This window comes from Populus alba, chromosome 11, assembly GCF_005239225.2.
Source record: "Populus alba chromosome 11, ASM523922v2, whole genome shotgun sequence".
NCBI lineage: Eukaryota > Viridiplantae > Streptophyta > Magnoliopsida > Malpighiales > Salicaceae > Populus > Populus alba.
The window spans coordinates 947,140-960,378 of NC_133294.1; the positions used below are offsets into that span (position 1 = coordinate 947,140).

Genomic DNA, 13,239 nt, shown 5'->3' on the forward strand with positions numbered 1-13,239 from the left:
TTAAAACGAGAAAGCCAATTTCTGAGTGTCTTTGAGGTACACGTACATGATCGCCCAAGCTCAAGAACCTATCAAACATCTGAATAAATTGACATTTGATCATGGCAAAATTAAAAGCATGGACATATCACATACGAACTCAAAATTAGCATATCGTGGAGAAGTATGAACCGTGAGGTACGTACATCTCTTAAGCATAAAGAGAAAACAAGAACATGAAGAACAATAAGTTGAATAGCTAAAGGGACGGGGCATATAGCTTTTAACAGGTATGAAATGGATGTTTTCATATGATCTGCGAGGTAATATTACATAATTTTGGAAGAGAATGAAAAAAGCCAAAAAAGAAAAACAAAGTAGCTTCCTTTTAAGTTGATGAACTGGCTCTATATTCCCTTTGCCTCCAATTCCATCTTTTGAGAAAAAAAGCCTGTTTTTGATTTTTGCTTGAATCATGAGTTCTCTGTCTCTCCATTGTTTCTGACATTCACTGTATTGGACTTTATATATCGTGGCAATCTCTTTCTTATCTTTTTCATTGATGTTGATACGCACAAATCTCTCGTGTTTGTGTTTCTTAGAGTTATAGGTCTGAATTATTAGATTCTGTCTGGGAATTTACCTTGACTTTATCGAGTTTTATTATGGGTTTGTCCAGGTTAATTAGATGATAATTTAACCTATCATATTATCTAATCCTGTGTTTATTAGCATATATATGCACGACAAGTCCATAACTATACGGCCACTAGTGCGAACCCTCAATTTTTTTGCAAAGAGTACCCTATTATCCTTGACTACTTTCATAGTATTTCATTTGATCCCTCTATATTATTAATACCAGCATATGTTATAGATTGAATGTATACAATAGGCTTTCTTGTGTTGGTAAAATTAAGTTTAAAAATGTTCATTTCTTAAGGTAAATTTTTTCTTCAAGTACTTAGCGCATTTGCATGATTTAAAATCAATTTAAATGACCATTGATTGAATCATTCTTTCCCAATAGAAACATAATAATTTTTGTTATGACGAATAAATATTGTGCAATTGTAATTGATGATATTTAAAATTTTAATATATTCAGAAATAAGATTTAGTGTTTGGATAGTGGGTAATTATATATTTATATCAATATTTTTATTAATATTTTTAAGCTTAAGTTTAAATTTAAACTTAGGCTTAAAATTAAATTTTAAAAATAGGATGATTCATCAATAATAATAATTATCACATATTGCATCGAATTATCTCAATATTGCAGCCACGATATGAACTTATACCGTAATCAATTTAATATCCAGTTACGGATAAAGATTCCACTTGCGCCATGCTTATATGTGATTTCATTACTCCAGGGATTGTGTTTCCTATTTTATATATTATCAATCCCACTCCTGACTCCACCTTTACTATAATCAATGATCATATGAAAGAAATTATTGATTGATAAATGAATGACAAGTTAAAGTACAATGATCATATGAAAGAAATTATTGATTGATATATTTGTTGAATTATAGTCGGAAAGGGTCCCATTTAAACGATTCTATGTCTGGTTCGCCCTTGTTAACCTATTCCTAATTTTGGACGATTAATCGATTCTGCAATGGACCCCTTCTGTAAGGGCCTGTTTTTGGAAGACAATGTTGGTGGGCCCAACCGTCTAGCACATCATCTTGAGTTCTTGATGAGGTAAAGAGACATAAATTACACATAAAAGAGCTACTGAAGCAATAGCATCTCCAATGGGGAAATGCTATTTTGAAGAGCCAAATGAAAAAAATAGCTTTTTGAATAGTGTAAATATAGCTTTTTGTATTATGTGCATTCCAATTGTAAAAAGCTATTTAGAAAAGCCATTTATATTTTAATATATTTCATGTTAAATTAATTTTAATATAATTATATAACTAATTTAGATATTTTATATATAATATAATTATGATGTTATTAATTATATAATTAATATGAGTAATTTATAAAAGTAATAACAATATATTTAAAATAAAAATAAATTTCTAAATATTTAATTAAAAATACATTACATTAAACAATAAATAAATCTAGTTAATTAAAAATACATTACATTAAACAATAAATAAATCTAGTTAATTAAAAATACATTACATTACAATAAATCAATCAAAGTTAATTACAAATCAAAACCCCTCTTTTGCATAATTTCTAACTTTCTATTTTGAAAATACGCTGCAAAAATTGGATCCAGATTAGAAATATCCGTTTTCATAATTTCTTCTTCTTGTTTCTCTTGACTTTGTTGAATCAGCATGGCTTGTTACTCTAACATAATTTTTTTGTCTTGTTTCTTCTGATCCTCAATTTCAACTAGAGTATCCCTGAATTGTTGTAACAGATTCGTTACAGTTGCATCCCCAACTTTATCTTTTCCTTGTCTACGTTTAAGTCGTTCCTTTGCAGCCTTCTGACCGATTGGTCTATCTTGATAAATCAATGGTTCACTATCTTCTATCTTGATGAATCAGGGGTAGATGGAGTTGATGAAGCCGGACTTGCATTATAATGACCTTTTTGTTTCTTGTTTGACCTTTGATGTTGACTTGCACGCTCAAATTGTCATTTGGGTTCTTTTCTTAAGATGCAAGTCCGGCTTGCACGCCCAACAATGTTCTAGTTGAAATCGTTTGCCAACGCAAGAAGCATACATTTGCCGAGCATCATTAATCTGGTAAAAAAATAAATTAATTAAATAATGTTAAAATATATGTTAAACAATTCAAAATAGAAATGAATGTTAACATTACCCTTGATTCTTCAGTCATTCCACTTTGCTGACGATTTTCAATTTGAGTAACAAATCCAACAAATTTACCGACTTCTCTATTTATTTCTTGTCATCTACTTGAGATGCTTATTTGTGAACGATTATTCAAGTTTCCTCCATTCTCTACAAAGTAAGCATGTACGCGAGTCCAGAACTGTTTTGTTTGTTGATCAACTCCTGTAATTGGATCCTTGCTTGTATTTAGCCATGCAGAGACAAGTAAACAATCCTCCTCTGGTGAGAAATTTTTACTTCTTTGTGATTTTTTTGCCGAATGGACATTTAAATTCGAGCATGTTAAGTCATCAATTAATTGATTAGAATCACTTGGTTGAGAGAGAATATCTTCTGACTCACGCATAAGAAGATTGGTAAAAGAGCTTGGAAAATTTGAATCCATCTACATTAAAAAAAAAAAACTCAAGTTAAAACCTTAAGAAAGTGTAAAAGAAGCTCACATTCAATGTTTAACAATTTTGTAGTTTTCATACATGCGAATTAATAATAAGCATTGCCTTCTACAACATAAATAAAAATTGTCTTCCTTAACCCATATTAAAAACATAAAATAATAAAGAAATAAAACTCATCACAAATATTAAATTAACAACAAAAGTTCTAAAAAATCAAGAGATATTAAAACGAAAATAGAAAAAGCTTTTAAACAAGCATACCTTTTAATTTCAGCTAATTAACACAACCGATGTTAATAATTAACCGGAGAATAATCGATTCTTGTTTTTTAAAATTTGAGAGAAGGGTGAGGCACAATACAAAAATTTAAAACTACAAGTTTTTTCTTCATGTATTTATAGACAAAATTTTCTATGTAAAAAAAAAAAAAAAAAGTTGTTGGCCAACGGCTATAAAAATAGCCGTTGGCAATTTTGGCCATTTCTACAGTTAAATGTAGAAATGGCTCTTCAATTTGTAAAAAACCATTTTGGCTGTCACGTTAGCATTCCCGTTGGAATGCTAACAGTAAGGAAATAAGAGCCATAGTACATATGGCTCTTCGTTTGGCAGCTCCGTTGGAGCTGCCCTAATTGAAGGCTGGTGTTTTTTCTTTCTTTCTTTCTTTTATAGTGAAGATTACTGTTTGGACGCAACTTGAATACATTTTGGATGAAAGCGATGATGATTTGATCAATAAAATTCTATTGTCCCATATGCCATAAGTAATCTGTGCAACTTGACGTGGCATCCACATCTAAATTTTGGTAGAGTCATTGGATACCAAGTGGGATTTTTTTTAATTTGAAAGAATTATTCGTTCTTTTTCTTATTATAGTTAAGTAAGAAGATAAAGAAAATGTGTTTTTTTTTAAAAGCAAAGGAATTCGGATTCTTCTGCAAAAAAAAAAAAAAAAAAAAAACTCAGTGCATATTACGTGTATGAAGGGAAGAATCGATTCAGAAATAATTAAACTCGTGGTACTAATCCTTTTTTTATTACCAATTAAGGATTAAAATTTCAAAGCTAAGAATATAAGGAAATTATAATGGTGCAATTTGATCATATGTTATTCTTTCATAGCCGCCATAAACTTGACATATCTATATATGTTAAGTTTATAAAGAAAGAATCTAGCTAGGGAATCAATGTATATATCTAAAGAAAAAATTAACCTCGTAGCTCTAATCCATTTTTTTTTTCTATTTATATGAGTAATTAATATAAAAACATACTAAAATCCTCAAATTAAACATAAAAATCAAAATTAATATGATAATAAAATTACGCAAAGTGTAAATAGTATTCTTACATAATGCACCATCACATGCATTGTATTAATTTCTTTTAATTTTTTTAAAATAAAAATAGTGTTTCATTAATACCAAAAATATACAAATACATAATTATTTTAAAGATCTGCTAGGGTTTCAACCAAACGTGTATCATATGAAATTATATATAATATAATAATATTGGATATATGTACGAACAGATTTTAAAGAATTCTCTTTCAAAGTAATTGACGTAATGGTGGCATGTATAGTCATTTCATAATTATAGAAACAAAAGAAGAAATCCCAATTTATTAGAAATTAATGAAGTCGTTGATTAATTTCCAGTCTTGCTGTTGAAGGGTCAGTTCCTAGTTTTGCTAGCTTAATTAGGTAGACCTTAGAAAAAATTCAGAGTGATGACCGATGACCAAGAACTTGTTAATTTTTAGCCATCACCAAATCTTGCACCTATCATAACACGTTACCCACAAGCTTCTTTGCTCTCTTCTCTTTTTCAATGGAAATGCCATACGATTCATCCATGGAACTGGACTTTAATGAATATTCATTATACACATGGACCTCAATAGTTTTTTTTCCAACTTGCCAACTTGTTAGTTCAATGTTTTTCTATCAAAGTCCTACACGATTTTGTGCTACATGATGGAGATGAGTAGCCTAAATTACAAGATACTTAACCTTGAAACTAAGAATCTATTTTGTATTTTGCTTAACTTATATTTTATTCCAATTGTGGGGTTGAAAGGATTTGGTTAAACCTAATATCAGCTATAGATTTATATGAGTTTCGCTACAAAATCTTCTTGAAAACTTAGTTTGGAAAAACCTACAATTTATATAAAAAAATCTTTTATCCAAAATATACATGAAGCAGTTGAATGAGGTATTGTCCAACATGACGTCTAGTGGGTTTTGTTCCTTAAAAAGCATCTCATAATGAGAGAGGTGTTTTTGGTGCGCCATATAGGCAACCAAAATCCTCATCTCCTAACCGATGTAGGATAATGGCCTTATCAGAACCCTCCAGACGAGGGGCTTGGGTAGAGCACTGTGTCAACTAATGAAGTGTGTCCTTATCCGCAGCATGGTAAGTCCACAACGAGGTATTGTCCCATATTGCTTCCAGTGGATTTTGTTCCTTAAAAAACGTCTCGCAATAAAAGAGGTGTCCTTGGTGCCATATAAGCAACCAAGGTCCTTGTCTCCTAACCGATGTGGGATAATGACCTTATCACATTTCATCCTATATTTTATTTTAATGTTAAAAGTGTTTGGTTAAATCTCATCCACTACAAATTTGCTTGGATCCCATTAAAAATCATTTCTTTAAAACTTAGCCAAAAAAAAATTATTTATATTTAAAAAAAAAACTTGTTTTTTTAAATAATAATCACAAAAATTATCATAATATCACATAAAAAATGTTTGTTTTCAATTGTGTTAGTTAATGCTTGGAACATCCTCTTCAACTTGTGTATAGAGTACATTTTTTGTTTTGTGCCAAACACATAACACATAAGCATGATATATAAATATTTGATCAATCAAACGTGAAATTAGGGTTTGACATTGAACTTTGCACTGAATTGATGGAGAGACCGAAAGTGGAAAGTTAATGGTCGCCTGATCATAAGCCCATAGCTTCTCTTTTGGTTGAAAGATGAAAAAGCCCCTGGTTTGCTAACTACGCATGGAGTAGTTTTGAAATATTAATTAATCAATTTAGCCACCTAAGTAGCCCAACCACCACCGCGAACTGTCACCCCATAGGTGGTCCTGCTGCCTGCTGAGGCTGTCAACTTTTTCCTCCCCCTTCAAACAGTAAATTTCGAAAATAATTAAATTAAACAAACATCTATTTTATTTTTCTCTTGATTAGACCGTTACCAATTACTGAAATGAATAGATAAATTTTATTGACATTTAGAATTAAACTACTTAACGGTTCACGTCATTGACTATGACCAATTTTCTCACCTTTAGCTCTTAAGAAATTTTCTTCCTTGCAGTTTGGTCATTGCATTTTATTTTTTTTAATTTTACCCTTTAAAATATTGTTTAAGGGTTTTATTAGGTCTTATTATGTCCCAATATCTATTTCTATTTATATTCCCTTGTGTATCTAGTATGTCATGAAGTATTTTAACATTAAATTGAAGATATATTTTATAAAATATAATTTAAATTTCTTGTCAAAATAAAATTAAAAAAATCAAGGATCAAACTTGACATAAAAAATAAAATCAAATTTATTAAAAAAAAACACGAGTTTAAGTTCAAATCTTTATTTTTTTAATGTTTCATAATTCTCTGGTTATGAGCTATTAGAGAGAAAGTCATCAAAAAAATAATAACAAAAGAGAAAGTGTTTATTAGCCCACCATAATTCAACCATTATAATAATTAACTGAACTTAGTGTCAATTGATTCATCCTAAAAAGTAAAAATGGACTAGGTAACTGAACTTAGTAATTTATATTTTAAAATGTGTTTTATTATTTAAAATGTATTTATTAAGGTTTATATGATGTTGTTTTAGATATTTTTAAATATAAATAAGTTGAAAATAAGTTTTTAGAATCCAAATACTCAAATCCTGATTTTTCAATCACAAAGATATGATCATAAATTGCAAAAGTAAATGACACAGCATCTGGCATACTAGATGACATGCAACTTTTTCTTATAAGTCAGATATACTGGTGTAGCTTGCTAGGCTTAATAACACCTAAACTCTTTTACTTTCTTTAATTTCTTTTTTTAGATTTAATTTTTAATTAATACCTACTATATTATTTTTAAAATTTTTTAAAAATAAGTTTTTTAAAAATACCAATTGATATTTTGGATTGTTTCTATGATTTTATAATACTTTAAAAACATTTTTTAATTTATCTTTAATTTTTTTCATCTCAAACTTTAGATAGATAAGTTATATTTATATATATTATTTAGAAAAATAAAATATATATATAAAATGACAAAGGATAGCTATAGTAAACATTTGCAAGTGTATTGATTTTTTGTTTTTATAGAGAAAATCAGCTTTTTTTTTAATCAATTTTAACAACTCTTATTTGATTTATCAATTCTTATATTTTTAGTATATTTTATTAAACATATACATTATTTTTATATTTTTAATTAAAAAAATTATATTACTGGAAAATAAGTCTACAAAGTCATTGTTTTTTTTTTTTTTTTTACATAAAAAATCAACTTGAAATCATATTCACAACATAGCGTAGATGTACTAACTAGTTTTATTTCTAAATGATTTTTAAGATAAACAAGTGCCGTGATTTTTAACCACCAGTCCCTCCTTCAATTAATTACATGTATAGCAATATCTATGATATATCTTAATTAACATCATGCATTAACATACAGTCTAGTTAACACAAAAAGTTTAACTAGATTCAAAACCGAAAACTATGAAAATATATGCTTGGTTTTTATCCCTTCGATATTCAAACCCAAATCCTATAAATATTTTAATGGATGCACTCATGCATATGCATTTGATTGTTCACAATGTTATGGTATTTATTTCTTTCTTTTTCCATGAATATTTAGGCTTGTTTGTTTGTTAAAAATTAATTTTTTTTATTGAAAAATGATTTATAAGAAAAATAAATTTCTAAAAAGTAAATTATTTGTTTATATTTGGCAATGTCATAGAAAAAAAATAAGTTGAGAAGTAATTTCTAGTGTTTAGCTATATTGTGAAAAATAAGTTAGAAAATAAATTATTTAATAATATTTTTTTAAATTTATTAAAAAAGTAAAAATTAAATCTGACAGATAAAAAAATTTGATAGAGGATGAAGTTGAAAAAAAAAATATTAATTAAAATAATTAAGGATTAAAGTTGGTATAAAAATCAAATTCTAAAAGATAAAATTAAAAACAATATTCAAAATAAAATATTTAAAAATTAAAAATTAAAAATTAAATTTGATATAATAAATAAATAAATAAAATATTTTTTAATCATTCATAAATTTTTAAAAAATATTTTTTAATTAAAATTAAAAAAAATTATTTTCTAGAAACCAAACAAATTTTCGTTTGACTTCATTAGGCAGGCAACTTTCCCATCTTTTCTTCATTTTTACTCGAAGACAATCTTTTGTGGCATGCTTTGCTTTTATTTGCACTCGATGGGATGAAATGATGTTACCAATCAAATCATGAACCGAAAAGACATAGACCACGCTCAAAGCAAGAAAAATACAAAGTACACAAAATAAGAAAAACATTTTTCGTGAAAAGAGAGGCAGCAGGCAAAGATTCATCGGCTGCTTGAAAAATTATCAGGGTGATTTACATGTTTTTTTTTTTCAATAAAAAATTCTTTGTCTTTTTGTGGGAATTACAAGTGGCAGGCAGAGCACGGGTGCTCGATTTTTTAACATGATAATTAATATGCTCTCGTGAATATGCGAAAGCATGCTTTTATACTAGGAGCAGTAATCCTACTATGAAAAAAAAACAGTAAAAAGGAAAAAGAATGTGTCAATATACATGAGTGGGTTCAAGAATGATAATCATTTTTGGATTTGTTTAGTTTTTTATTAAAAAAAAATTAAATAAATTATTTTTTTATAAAAACCGAAATCAATTTAAACCAATCGATTTCGGTTTGGTTTGGTTTTATATGACAAATAAAAACATATTTACATTACTTTATACTTAATTTTTATCAAATAAATAGAGATGGTGAGATTCGAACTCGTGACTAGTTGGTTATCATTAAAATTCTAATATTATATCAAATAATAATCTCAACTTAATAGCTTAAACTATTATGTGAGATTCCAATATATGATTTATATTATTCTCTAACACGTTACAACACATATATATAATTATCCCATCGACACACTTATTTTCCATATAAAAATATATAGAAGAGGGAGAGTATATCTATATCCATATCTTAGAGTGCAAAATCAATCAAAAGCTGAAATATTACCACAATATCAACATGAACAACAATTAATTTGTCAAAGAAGAGTAAAATAGCTTATTATACATATTTTAAAGACTATTACGATTATAGTAGTCTGGCGGCAATTGAACCGCCGCCATGTTTTTTGGATTTCAAAGGGATGGCTTGTTATCTGCACACATTTCATATTATATATAAATGGATTAGATGCGTTTAATTAGTTAGGGAAAGATTAATTAAGATAAAAAAAAATTGTCAACTTGTTGATTATATTACACGTTCTAGGTATGTCCATCCTTAATATTTTAAAACAACAATGCTACTATATGTGTGTAAATTTATTGCTTGATTGAGATTATGATAGCGGTTACAATTTAAAATATATTTTTTGTTTAAAAAATACATTAATATGATGTTTTTTTTATTTTTTAAAAAATTATTTTTTATATTAACACATCAAAATAATTTAAAAATATTAAAAAGTATTAATTTTTTTAAAAAATAAATTTAAATTTTTTGAAAATGCGGGTTGGACCACTTTCCCAAACATGTTTTTTAAGCTTAAAGATATAAAATTAAATAATTGATTATTTGTTCTGAATTGTATTTCGTGAGTTCTCTTTCTATATATTCCCCAGTTTATGAAGCATTAATTTTGAATAACGGAAGTTATTACTACTCATTCTCATAATAAATCGTCTGAAATAGCTAGGTTTTGCACAAGTATCAGGAGTTGAAAAGATTAAGGGTGTTTGTTTCAAAAATATTGTTTCCACTTTTACCCCTAATTATATTTAGTTAATGTTCGTTTTGGGTAAATTTGAAAATAATGAAGGGTAATAAAAAACAAAGTGTGTGAAAATGTATAATAATAATATTTTGATTTTTCAAATAGATAAATAATTACGATGGTCAACAATAGAAAGTAAGGTACTTGAAGGAGTGATTTTTTGGAAGGCTAACCCGAGCACAAAAATATTTTTGTTTGGGAATATCTATATTATCAAGGAAATTTACAAAAATATTTTTAGTGGCACGAAAAACAATGATAATTCTTTAAAAAAAAAATTATCTCTTACGGGGATGAATCCATGCATGCTAATGTGTATTGTTTTTATGTTTATTTGTTGTAAAATGTTTTAAAGAAAAATTGATAAAAATAATAAATTTTACAATAAAAGCACAAAAATATTTTTGTTTGGGAATATCTATATTATCAAGGAAATTTACAAAAATATTTTTGGTGGCACAAAAAAAAAATGATAATTCTTAAAAAAAAATATTATCTCTTACGGGTATGAATCCATGCATGCTAATGTGTATTTTTATGTTTATTTGTTGTAAAATGTTTTAAAGAAAAATTGATAAAAATAATAAATTTTATAAAAAATAATTCACTTGTAATACCATCTAACAATTTTGACTACCACTACATTGTCACTGAATCATCATTAATATCATTATCATTTCTACAACCACTATTTCACCATTACATATAACTAATACCATCACTTTCATTATCATAACATATCATAATTTTGTTTTTATTATATTTTTTAACGTTATTATTTACAGAATGTTCTAAAACAATAATATAAAATATTTTCTATTCATAAATTTTTTTTATATAAAATAAATGCCCTTTAAATTTAAATAAAGTTTCTTATAAAACTTAAAGAAGTTTTCAAACTTCGAAAAAGACACCAAAGCCACCACTAGGCCACTTCCTAAATTCGTCCCTGCTTTAAGAGTCATTTTCTTACAAATCTTTAAGAGTCAGTTTCTTACAAAACTTATGTATATACTGAGTTTTTCAATAAAACCTTATTGTTATTTTTCAAAAACCCACTATAGTGAGTTTTCAAAGAATGATGTCAAACTTAGTTTAACATCTAATTTTTCTTCTTTTAATTTAACCATGTGGATTATTTTTATAATAAAGAAATTGATTCATCTAGATTTCGTTCCTTCATTGAGGATCAAGTCAAATTTGATCGAAAAGATTATAATAGTTTTGATTCATTTAATAAGAGAAGAAAACATTTAACCATATCTACAACTATTATAAACTCTAATAAAGTAGAGTGGGGTGAAAAACAAAAAGACGAAGCAACTTCCTAGATACCTTCCTTGAAATCTTTATATTCTCTAAACAGTTGACATAGATATGCATGATCCTTCGCTCACTCGAGAGAAATATTGGGGCATGCATTGAAAAAGTCATGGCCACTGTTGAGTATTCCTTTGGTCAAGTCGCAGAGAAAGAAAGTAATTTTCGAAGTGTACAACCACGAAGACGTGGGGTCTCCTACCCTCTAAAAAGCATTTATCATAGCTAGAAAGGAAGATAACTCCACATACATGCTCCATGAGTCCTGTTCTTCTTTTCTTTTTTTACCTTGGATTTGGATTTTCTAAGGCCCCCAGCTTTTAAGCTTATTCCTTTTTTTGCCTCTCTAGGGCCTATAAATTCCATCCTCCCATAACCTCATTTTCACGCACAACTGAGCTACAACATTAGAGTGGAAAGAGTTAGCACTTGGTGTCAAAGGAGCTCATATTTTAGTTAGAAAGAGAGAGAGAGAATCAAGAATGGAGAGCTTCCCAGTTATTGACTTGTCAAAGCTTAATGGGGAAGAGAGGAAACCAAACCATGGAGAAGATTGAAGATGCCTGTGAGAACTGGGGTTTCTTTGAGGTGCTTGCAAAGAAATTTAATGTGTATGTGTTTGTCCAGAGAATTCACTGAGTTTTCATTATACTAACAATCTGTTTTATGTGTTTGTTGATGTCTACTACTACTTGTAAAGTTGGTGAACCATGGGATATCTCATGATCTCTTGGACACTGTGGAGAGACGCACAAAGGAGCACTATAGGAAATGCATGGAGCAAAGGTTTAAGGAAATGGTGGCCAGCAAAGGTCTTGAGGCTGTTCAATCTGAAATCAGTGACTTGGACTGGGAAAGCACTTTCTTCTTGCGCCACCTCCCTGAGTCTAATATGGCTGAAATCCCTGATCTTGAAGAAGATTACAGGTTACATTTACATTTTTTTATTTTCAATTGTCTTACGGAACCTTAAAGTTATGTTAGGTTTATCTTTGAAAACAGAAGAGATAGATAAGAAAAAATCATGAAATTTTGAGACGGTCTCATTCCAAACAGTTCCAAGTACGGAAAACATGTTTCAACTATCTTCATTACATGGTTGATTTTTCTGTCAAGAGACGGAGACAGTAACAAAAGTCTTCGGTGCCTTAATTTTAACACAAAAGAATTGACTTCTCAATTCAACGTTTCTAAACTTCGTAACAATGATTCACAAAGATTGTATAACTGTGACGTTCGATTTGCATATTGCAAATCAATGATAGTACTTGAAAGAAAACATTATAATCAGATGACTTTATGTTTCAACCAAGGTATTTAATTAAGTTGCCAAGAAAAGAAGTGCTTATTGACTAATGATGATCATTTAATATTCTTTTTTTACTTGTTTTTGTGAAAACTTTAACAGGAAGGTAATGAAGGAGTTTGCCCTGGAAGTGGAGAAACTTGCTGAGCAACTTCTAGACTTGCTGTGTGAGAATCTTGGGTTAGAAAAAGGGCTACCTGAAGAAAGCCTTTATGGGTCCAAGGGACCGAATTTTGGTACCAAGGTCAGCAACTACCCTCCATGCCCTAAACCAGACCTGATCAAGGGCCTCAGGGCTCACACTGATGCTG

General features: G+C 28.5%; 1 pseudogene; it reads left to right on the forward strand.

Annotated features, from left to right (window-relative positions):
• Window positions 1-12,031: 12,031 nt before the first annotated feature.
• LOC118032881 (1-aminocyclopropane-1-carboxylate oxidase-like) overlaps window positions 12,032-13,239 on the forward strand; it is a 2,607-nt pseudogene continuing 1,399 nt past the window's right edge.